General features: G+C 44.0%; 1 non-coding gene and 1 pseudogene across 1 annotated transcript; both read left to right on the forward strand.

Annotated features, from left to right (window-relative positions):
* Positions 1–1,579: 1,579 nt before the first annotated feature.
* Positions 1,580–1,713, forward strand: LOC111817563. Its single transcript, XR_002821728.1, has one exon. It is a non-coding gene; the product is annotated as a small nucleolar RNA SNORA71 (small nucleolar RNA).
* Positions 1,714–4,953: 3,240 nt separating this feature from the next.
* LOC101577314 lies at positions 4,954–5,421 on the forward strand (annotated as a pseudogene).
* Positions 5,422–11,621: the final 6,200 nt, after the last annotated feature.

Raw genomic sequence — 11,621 nt, forward strand, 5'->3', positions numbered from 1 at the left:
AATCCCCTCAGGATTTATCCTGAAACCCTGTACCACCGTTTGTATATTCAGCAAACTATGAATTTTGTCAGTGTCAGCCATGGGGATGAGTCACAGCCACTGCTTGACCAATTTTCTCTCTGTGAAAGCCTGAGAGAATGTTTTCTCTCCATGTGACTCTCTTTAGGCACACTCTACATCATCGATCACTTTCCTCTGTGGCCCCATAATCTCCTTGATCAGAAATTTTGAAGCCCAAGATCTTGAGCTTGATCCCCAGTTTAAAAAAAGATACAGGGTTTTTGAGGATGGATCAGGAGGACAGAATCCTGAGGTTGGTGGCCTTCTAAATCAGGCCATGTGAGCTTGTTAGCCCTTCTCACCAATGAGGATTCAGCAAGAGGGCCCCATCAGAACCAGAATAGCCCTCACCTGGACACAAACGAGCCACCTTTAGGTGCCTCATCTTGCAATTTCCAGCCTCCAGCTCACTGAGCTATACATTTCTGGCATGTGTGAACTAGCCACTCTAAGGTAGTTTGCATGTCCTCAAAGACCTTGGCCTATTTTCCTAGTCTTTAAAAGTGAACTCATCATTTTCTTCTTCCCAGGCCTTTGAGGTTTGGCAAACTTGCCGAGATGGGACACTTTACCCTTGAGATTTTCTGCCACTCTCCTATTTTACTTAACTACTTGGTGGAAATCATCTTTGTAACTTCTAACTAAAAACAGCAGTGTTTTAAGAAGAAGGGAAAAAGCTTATTTTAAATTGGTTGAAAATGTGATTTATCCTTTTTAACCTTAGGATGGGCAAAGATTTCTTAGGACACAATATGTACTAAACATAAAAGAAAACATTGGAAATCAGCCTTCATTAAAATTTAAGATTTTGACCAGGTGCCACACTGCGTTCCTGTAACTCCAGCACTCTGGGAGGCCTGAGAAGAAGAATTCTAAGTCTGAGCTTTCCCTGGCCAATTTAGGGACTTACACTCTGGCTCAAATTTTTTTATAAAACACAAAGAGGGGTTTTTTCAGTTACTTTTTACTGTTGCTGGGACAAAATATCCGACACCCTAAATGAAGGAAGGAAAGGTTTATTGAGCTCACAGTTAGTGGAGATTTCAGTCCCTACTCCGCTGGCTCCCAGGCAGATGGCAGCAACTCATGGTGGCAGAGAAGAGCAGAGGAAGGAGCAACAGCTGTGGCTTCTATTAAGCCTTGCTCGCTTCCTTCCACACTGACTGTGAAGACCAGTGCTTCTCCAAGAAAGTGGCGGGGGCGGCTGCTGCATAGGTCCAAGCTTCTCCAAAGTGGAGGCCTGCGTGGATTAAACACCTCTAAGGAAGTGGCACGCAGAAGCCTTCCTTAACCCCTTTATATACTCCTTTTGTGCTGAGTCATTCTAGGGGAGCTCCCCCTCCCCCCCATGCTGCAGGGTACAGAATCACCCTCCAGCCAAACTTTCCACATCTCAAGTTGACACAATGCATCAATCACCACAGGAGGCCACTGGGTTTGCAGCCCATGTGAAAGCCCTGAGTTTACATCAGCATTGGGGAAAAAAAATTAAAATTTTGTTCTTCAAAAGTAAACATAACCCTGTATTCAAAAGTGATCATGGGCTGCCTGTGCCCTGGTCATTGATACTGCAGGAAAAGCAAGTGCTGAAAACCTTTCCCCGTGTTGGGAAGGTCTACTCCTGTCTTTGCCAGACCCTGGAGCTTGCCCACACCTCTTCCTACCTACCTTTTAGGTGCCTCCTGGCATCATCCAGTTGAGTAAATTGCTCGTCTCTCTGGCCTAGGGCAGGTTTTTGTGTCGTTTTGAGAGCAAGTGGAAGCCTGCACCTAACCGGAAGTAGATGGGCTGGGCTGGGTAGATGGGCCTTGACACTAGCTATTTCTTCTCTGAGCTTCTTCATCTCCAGCCCATCTCCCACCCTCATCAGCACTAACCAGACTGGGTGGGAATGGTTGCCTTGCTTGTCTAAAAAATAAAGCAAGTTATTGGTTTGGAGAATGTATATGCAATACATGGTACATACAAAGGATTTATTTAGAGAACATACGAGACTATAAGTCAATAAAAAGACAAATGACCCATTAAAATGGCAAAAGACTTAAAGAGGAATCTCAAAGAGAGATGCATAAATGACCAATAAGCACCTGAAATATTATTTACCATAATGGAAATTGAAATAAAAACTACACTATGGCACCACCTTCCACTTATGAGAATGACTAACATTGAAAAGACTAACAATGCCAGTGGGTTTTTATTTTTTTATTTATTTTTTATTTTAGGGAAGAGTTTACAGGATGTTCAGGGTCTCACTACTAGATCGGATTTGTAGTGATCCACCTGTTTACAGCCCCCCAAGAGCTGGGATTATAAGCATGTGCCACCACGCCCAGTCTCAATTGCCATCTCAGCAGGCCCTGGGAGCAGGGCCAGCATGGCAGGCCTGGGGCTCGAACCCCAGCCTCTGCCCCTGCTTGCAGGTGTTTTAATCTGCAGAGCTATTTGGCTGGTCCCCAGTGCCAGTGTTAAGTAGGTAGTGAGACAGTCAGGGAGACAGGGAGGATGGAGGTCACTAACCATTGTGGAAACCCCTTATCAGTTAAAGTTACATACACACCTGTCCTACAACCCAACAGCTCTCCTTCAAGAAAAAATTCATTCACAAAAAGCGTGTTTAATGATGCTCATAATAGTTTTATTCATAGTAGCTAAAACCTGGAAAAACCTAAGCAAGGGAATGAGTACGTGCAGAATGATACATTTGTACGATGAAATACTGCTCACCAATGAAAAGAAAGAAACTACTCAGACTCAAAACAGTATGGCTGAGTCACAACAATTATGCTGAGTAATAGAAGCCTTACACAAAGGAGTACATGGTGCATGATTTCATATGTAGGAAGTTCAAATACATGCTAAAGTAGTATATGTCCTTGTGCATCAGATTCAAAGTCGCCTGGGGTGGGGACAAGGTGGGAAGTGAGCAGAAAGCTTTAGGGGTGGGGATTACTTTCAGGGGTGATGCACATGCTTTGCATCTTAATTGTAGTGGCGATCCTGTAACAGTGGAATTGGATATATTGCCCAATGGAGACCAAAGTACAGGAATCACAGTGCCTTTATCAATTAGCCGGCAAGCAATGTGCTCCCCCTTTCCAAGTTGGAAAGCACAAAGGCCCAATTCTTTGTTCCTTACCTGCTTTTATAGTTTCTCTGTTGCTATGGCAACCAAGAAGGAATGTAGCACCCCCCTACACCCTATAGGTATGACTGTAAGGTTACAAGTTGAAGCCTACCCTTGGCAATTTAGCAACTCAGTGAGACCCTGTCTCAAAGTTAAAATGTAGAAAAGAGGGTCTGACAGTGTAGCTCAGTGCAGAAGCCCTGGGTTCAGTCCTTGGTACCATCATGGAATGGATCTGCCCTTGCATGTGGCCAAAGCAACAGGCCCTGGGAGATTTAACAGTCAGTCCTTCTAGCCTCAGGAAACGTTTCCCTTCTATCAATCTCCACAGCCATTTTCCAGGGCTTACAGGGACCTATTTTCCATTCAGTCAGCTTCACCCAGGTTCTACATTTTTTATCTCTGTCTTTAGCTTTGCCTTGGTAGCTCCTCTAATCATTTACCTGGAACAATAGATTCCAAATCAATGTTTCTATAGACTCCTTGGTTTTGCCTCTTGGATTTTTCTCCCTGTGCTCCCTCCTCAAGCTTGGCTGCCATAGCAAGCCTCTTGGAGGAGAAGACACTGAGTGGATTTCCAACCTCTCCTATCAGCTGTGCTTCTACATCCCTAAGCATCTCTTGTTTCTATAGGTGATCCTGTTTCAGTCTGCAAAAACCAAATTCATCTTCCTCTTCTTTCAGACCCACTTTTCAACTTCTCTGCCTCTACCATAAGCAACTTCACCACCTTAAATGTCCACATTGAATCATCTTTGATTCACTTAAAATGAATGAAATGTCCAGTGAGTGAGCTACTTCCTTCATTCCTTTCTTGAAAATATCACTCATAATTCAGTTCATCCAGTTCCTCACACTCAGATGGACCTCTTTGCTTCTAGCTCTCTTTGGCCCTTATCCAGCTAGTGCCATATTCATAGGCTTTGAGGACCTTACATCAAAGGCAGAGACATCAACTCTTTATGACCTCCAGAAACACAAAACAGTGAAAAATTCCAGTGTGCCCTAAGTACCAGAAAATCTGGGGCTTGAGTTCCCTTTCTAACATTCATTCATCCACTCAACAAAAAAATTTTGATCATGCACTATATGTTACGATATAATTACAAGTGAGAAAAGTACATATTCTATTTTTAAATGGCTTCCCATCTAGGGAAGAAGATCATGATCAAACAACCACAAAAATAGTGCTCTGGCAGAAGGTATGTATGAAGGAGTTATGGCTCCAGTTAGAGAAATCTTCTCTAAATAAAAGGACAATCAGCCTAAGAGATTAATAGAAATGAACTGGTGTTCGTTTTGGGGAAAAGGGTTGGAAATACATAAAGCTATGTTCAAAGGAGTAATAGGAGATGACTATAGATAATAAGATGTGGGAGACTTGACAGGATTGAATGATTAAGCTGCAGGTCAAAAGTATATAAGCTCTTGAATGCTTAAACTAGATCAGATTAGTGAAGAGTGTTGTGTCTGGCCCTTTTCCTCCTCCTTTCCCAAGAAGAACTGCTCAGCCTTGAGAAAGATTCTTGCCCAAACTTCTTTCTCTTACACGGATATTCTAAATAAAAGCCTGAGAGTTTGGGGCTTTGCGGATTCTCCAGGGAGTCCCTGAATGCTGGGTGCTCTCAGTTGAGATAGCCCCTTAGAGTCCTCTCGGGAACTGAACTACATTACATCTCTGAGTAACCATTCTCCACTGCTGCCATGGTCATACATTACCACTCTAAGATACCTAGAAAGAGCTGAATGGGAGCCTTGTTACCAAGATGATGTCTAAGGTGAAGAAGGAAGCCCCTGCCCCTCCCAAAGCAAAAGCAAAAGCAAAAGCTTTGAAGACCAAGAAGGCTGTGTGGAAGGGCATCCACAGCCACAAAAAGAAGAAGATACGAATGTTGCCCACCTTCCACCATTCCAAGATGCTGAGGCTCTGGAGGCAGCACAAATACCCTCAGAAGATCACCCCCACAAGAAACAAGTTTGACCACTGTGCCTTCATCAAGTTCCCCCTGACCACAGAGTCAGCCATGACAAAGATCGAGGACAACACAGTTGTGTTCATTGAGAATGTCAAAGCCCATAAGCACCAAATCAAACAAGCTGTAAAGAAGCTCTATGACATTAATATTGCCCAGGTCGATACCCGAGTCAGGCCTGATCGAGAGAAGAAGGCTTATGCTCAACTGGCTGCTGATTATAATGCATTAGATGTTGCCAACAAAATTGGGATCATCTAAACTGAGTCCAGCTGGCTAATTCTAAATATATACTTTTTTTCTGCATTAAAAAAAGAAACAAAGGGCTGAATGGTATGAGGTAAGGCTGGGAATTGGGAAGGGGTCAAAGTCACATAGGGCCCCTTGCAGGGACTTGGGAACAACTTAGCTAAGAAGGGTGCAAGGCCTCTGTTTTGCCATATGTTGATGTTGACTGCCACAGGACCAGGGGTAAGGGCCCCGTCAGCCACTGCAACCAGTGCCTCCCAGTCCTGGTGCACTGACGGAGTCACCTATGGCTTGTGCTATCCAGTCCACTCACTCTCACATTCATTCAGCAGACACTGAGAGGCTAACATTCCAGCCCCCTTCCCCTGAAGATGGTCCTGACTAACAGGGTTGACCAGACTCCCCTTCTGCTCAAGCTGAACAGGACTGACAAACTGAGGTGCCCCTGGCAGAATCAAGCAGGCAGGCAGGCAGAGACATAGACAGATAGAAAGACAGACAACCTGACTGACTGACTGACTGACTGACTGACTGACTGACTGACTGACTGGCTGGCTGGCTGGCTGGCTGGCTGGCTGATTGACTGCATCCTCCTCCCTTTGGAGTCTGACGTGAGCCACTCCAGGAGGGAGCCAGGAATCTTCCTCCAAACCTCTGGGGTAACTTGAGAAATCTTGAGGGCACGCCATCCTGTTGGGACCTGGAAGGGGTTTGCTCCATCTGTAAAGGCCATGACCAATGACCAAAGAAGTCAGCATGGTCAGTCTTCCTGGCTGATGCCCCAAATGCCATGGCAAGCAGAAATACCAAAACAGCACTCAGGACTTGGAGGAAGACTTACTTTATGTTTATGGGCATTGATTGGTATCATTCCCAAAGTATCAAGCCTTGATTTCTAGTGGCCCAGGGCTTATATGATAAGCAAGCAGGGGAGGCCTCATGGTTTGTCAATTGGGGATTGATTCTTACATAGGCATCACAGTGACCAGCTGTGCATCACAGTGACCCACCATGTCTAAGACGCAAAAGTAACAGGGACTGTAACCAGAACAATTACTTGGACAACTAACAAACTGAAATGTAATGGCTGGTGGTAGGCATCTTCCGCTACATTAGTTCAAAGACTCCTACACTTGCCACAAATATTCCTCTAATCTGGTCTCTTCCCTTTTCCAGGTGTTAGAACTTCGTGGAAGTCTTCTTCCACATTTTCTAGCTCTCATTTGTTCTTAATAGATGCCCCCCCATACCATTCACACCTAATCTCATTCTAGCAGCTGCTTCTTGGAGAACTAAACTAACACTCCATTGGCTGGGACTGGGATTTTGGCCTTAGTCTTAAGAATAATAGGAAAGTATTGGAGTATTTTCACACTCTGGACTGACATGTTCAATTTTATGTTTTGAAAAATTCTTAGAAACAGCATAGAGAACAGATTGAATGTAGGCAAGAGTGGATACAGTTAGCGATCCTGGCGGATGTCCACAAGAGAGGAGAGGGTGGTGGTGATGGAGATGGCAAGAGGTGGGTGAATTTGAGAGATGGTAAGAAGATAAAGCCAGCAAAATACAGCAAGGAGCAGTAGAGCTGAATGGCAGAAGCAAGAAGCAACAATGACTCTGAACTTTCTGCCATCTGCAGCCAGGAGGATGGGCCAGTTGTCAAGTGGGCAGCACCACAACAGTGTATGTTTTAGGACAGTCGTGATTTTGAAGTGCCTCTGAACTATCCAGGTGGAGCTGTCTGGGAGGTTGAGTCTCCACTCCAAGTAGAATCTGGAACTTAGAGAAGAGATTTGGACTGAAAGTATAAATTTGCATTTGAGAGCCAGGGGTGGTGGCCCGCCTAGAATCCCAGGGAGGCTGAGGCAGGGGGAGTGTTGTGAGTTCAAGACCAGCCTGGGATGCAAAGTGAGCTCAAGGCCAGCCTGAATTGCATAGGGAGACCCTGTCTCAAAAACACCAAACACACACGCGCGCGCGCACACACACACACACACACACACACACATAATATTAACATTTGAATGTATACAAGCAGAGTTTCATAATTGTATTAAAGAAACTGTAGAAATGGATGAAATTACAAGAAAAACAGAAAACAGCCTAGGACCAAGGCATGAATAACATCAACGTACATTAAGTACCCATTGATATAAGCCACGTCCAATAGCCTGAACTGATGAGCAAGAAGGAATAATCATTGATAAAGGAGAAAATCTCTGATTTTAGAACTGATAGCAAGTTTTTATTATTGTGTAACAAACCACCCCAGAACTTACTGATTAGAACAACAACTCTTTTACTGCTCAGAGGCCCGTGGTCAACAATTCTGTCTGGCCCCAGCTAACTGATCCTTCTGGTCTCCCATCTGAAGTCACTCATGCAACTGTCACCACCTGGTATCGGCTGGGACAGCTGGAATGCTTAGTGCAGCCAGATGTTGCTCTTTCTCTCTGTGTCTTCTCTCTCTCTCTCTCTCTGTCTCTCTCTGTCTCTCTCTTTCTTACCCTAAAGAAGACCAGCCTAATCTTACTGAGCAAAGGCAGCATTCCAGCAGGACAGACCCCAGGACACTAAAGTTTCACATTGTGACACCCTCCTGCCCAAGAGGGTATGTCCAAACTCAGAGTCAATGTGGGAAACACTGACACACAAGCAGGGACCATGGGAGGGATCCAGTATGATAACTCTGCTTCGGAACCTACACTGATTCAGGCCCAATCTAAATTACTCTGCATAAGGACCTACATTGATTCCTTATTCCTTATCAGGTCCAATATAAATTATTAAGTAATAGGGCCAGTGAGATAGCTCAGCAGACTAAGTGCCTGCTTTGGTAAGTTCAGGAACCAGGATTTGATCCCCAGTCCCATATGCCCTGCTGGCCCTACCCCCAGGACACGCTGAGCCAGCAACCAAGTCCAGGCATGGTGGCGCACACCTGTAATCCCAGCTCTTGGGATGCTGAATACAGGAGGATCACTATGAGTCTGAGCTGCATAGTAAAACCCTGTACCAAATACATAAAATAAAAATTAATTAATTAAGTACTGTTCAATTTTTTTTCTACTCAGGCTACTTCTCTCCTATGCTCCATTCCTACTACTCTTGTCTGAGATTCCTTCTCCATTTCCCAGCCTTCTCTCTCTGGCTTATTTTACCCATTTTTTAAAAAGCTCAGAGAAATTTTCACATTTTTGCCCATTTCACTCTCTCAGCCTGGAACAATGCTCTTTACCCTTCTATAATCCTACAGCAATATCAACATCTGGCTAACCCTAGTCTCAACTTCTCCAGAAAGATTCTTTAGTTTGCTCCTGCCTGTCAGCATTGTCCACAAATTCCTATTGAACTAATGGTTGCACCGCTGTTGGACTTAATTCTATTTTACTATTAGCTTTGCATATGCTCTTTTTCCACAACTGAATTGCAATTTCCTTGAAGAAACATAAGCACATATAAAGATTGACAGTGTTCTCAAGAATATTATCTTCCTACAAGGAAGATTTTCTCTAAATAAGCAGGGGTTGTAATTAAAGTATAGGTGCTATTTCAAGCTGAAATGCAGGGTGCTTGGCAAGAACAGTGAGTACCACCCCAATTTGTGATCAGCATTGTGTTATCTTCTGGGATTCTTTGGTTTTGCTTTTCAATGGGGCCAAATGTGATCCAGAAGTTGACCTCTAAACTGAACCCTCACTGATCACTAAAATTAGGCAAGGGAGAGGGAGGCATAGAGAAGGGATCTCAAGCTGATGTTTTTGTCATGTAGGTAAAGAGGAAAGAGAAGTTTTGTTCTGTGAGAATTCTAATACAGGAATTACGTATGGAATGTACGAGCCGGAGGACAGTGAAAGAAGAGCAGCATCTATTCTGGCCTCCACCCCGAAAAGGCCCTTAATGGTCTGAACTATCCCTGGGAAGTTCATGCTGGGACTTAACACCCCTGTAATACAAGGCCTTTGAGTGATTAATCATGAGAGATTAGTGCTCCTAGAAAAGGGGAAGAGCAGAGAGTCCTTTCTAGCATCCAAGGCCATAAGGACCTTGTATGAGGAACAGGCCCTCACCAGGCACTGAATCTGCTCTCTTGGTCTTCCTGACCTCCAGAACCATCAGCGTCTTAGTCACTTTCTTCATCATCAATGAGATACAGTACCTGACACCCATGACTTAGAGGATGAGAAGTTTATTTTGGCTCATGGCTAGAGTCCACAGCTGGCCAGCTCCAAGGAAGAAACAGGATGGCAGAGAGGCGGAGTGGAGAAAGTTGTTTGTGTCCTGGCAGCTGGGATGCAAAGAGAGACGAGAAGAGCCAGATAGGAAATGCATCTTCCAGGTCACACCGCCAGCGACCACCCTCTGACCAGCCCCGCCGCCTAACCACAAGTCGGCTGTAGTAACTTCATGGTCCACTCCCCTTCCAAACCCTGACTATGAGCACATGAGCTCTCAGGGGACATCTAGACATAAACCACCACAGGGAACAACATATTTCTGTTGTTTATAATCACCCTTTATAGAATGTCATGCCTGGGGAGTGGTGGCACATTATTATAATCCCAGCCCTTTGGAGGCTGAGGTAGGAAGACTGTGAGTTCAAGACCAGCCCGAGCTATGTAATGAATTGTACAGTCCTGCCTGGACTATATATGCATACCCTGTCTCACACAGTCAAAACCCAAACCAAAACAAATTGCCCATTCTGATTTGGTTTTGTTACAGCATCCCAAAAAGCCTAAGACAATGTTCTTTTGCATTTGGCCTCATGTCATTAATCCAATGAAGGAACCTCTGCATCAGAGTCCCAGAGAAGGCCAGAGAGGCTGGGAAGTGGCCACGATGGCGGCTATTTCTTTAACTGCAAGACCCTTCAGTTGGCCACATCCTGTCATCTCCACTCAGTCCTAAAGGAAAGGACTGCAAAGGGACGTTAGGCTTAGCCTCTACCCAGGGAAATCTATGCAGACATCTGAAAAAACAAGAAATCAGGGTCGCTTTCATCTCTTACCTCAATTTGTAAACTGTGTAAAATTCATGCAGTTGAAAGACAATGATTACAATGGGCTCAATCTCAAATGGTAGTGAAAAAAAAAGGTCACAAGCTCTGTTCCTATGCAATAGCTGTATTTCAACACTATGTTTAGTGAAAAGTAGTTTTGCCAGTAGCCCATAATAGTAGTGGGTTATCCGCATGACTGGCAATGTCAGAATGTTGACTTGAGCCTTTTACAGCTCAGCATATTAATATGGCTTTACTTTTTATAACTCATTTTTATACTTCTCTGCTGTATGGTTAAAACCAAGATAAAGCAAGACCTATATAAGAAAAAAAAAAGTAGTTTTGCAAGCAGGTCACCAAACAGAAGCTTCTCTTTCTTTTAAATAAAAAAGCTCCATTCCCCAATCAGCCTACAGTACTAATTAATCCTATCTCCAACCTCATAAATAATTAGTCAGTTTCATTTTAGACAAGGCCAGCTGTTTTACAAAAAATTCAAGACAAAAATAAGTTTACTGAACCACACTGTGGGGCTCCCCGCAAGACAGCAAGAGTTTCAGTGATGCCTCTAACATAGAATTTTCTTTGACATATCTGAGGCTCTAGCAAACCAGATCCTGCTGTGGGCGTAAATTAATCCCAGATACAATCCAGGCATTCTTCAAAGTGCATTAACTCCTTCAAGTCTCCTGCCCATAGTATAACTCTCCTGGACCAGCCATCAGTGGCTAACACAGCTACATAGAGGGTAGATAAAACATATAGCAATTGTTTGGGAAAATCTACATGTGCTCCCAAGTGACCTATTTATATCAATATAGTTCAGAGGTGACAGAAAATAGTTGGTTCTATCTGTCAGGGATCTTCAGCCTGATTCTAGCCTGAGTTCCTGCTTCAATGATTAATTCAGTGAATCATTCACTATCTGAAACCTAACCCGATCTTCCGGGTAAGAAATTGTCAAGCATTTTCAAGCACAAGGTCACATAATAACATTAAGCTCACAAGGTGATTTCCTGTGGGGTTAGGTTTCAACTGCCAATAATAATCTTATTATGGACAATGGGTCTCAGTAACTAATAAGCAAATGGGTCAGTAACTCATGTTTTTGTGTTTGTCAGAAAGGGGGACATGTCTGGGTAGGGTGCTACCTGCCTATAAACACAGCTACTTAGGAGGCTGAGGCAGGAGGATCACTGGTAGGAGG

This window comes from Octodon degus, unplaced genomic scaffold, assembly GCF_000260255.1.
Source record: "Octodon degus isolate 3935 unplaced genomic scaffold, OctDeg1.0 scaffold00061, whole genome shotgun sequence".
In the NCBI taxonomy this organism is placed as follows: domain Eukaryota; kingdom Metazoa; phylum Chordata; class Mammalia; order Rodentia; family Octodontidae; genus Octodon; species Octodon degus.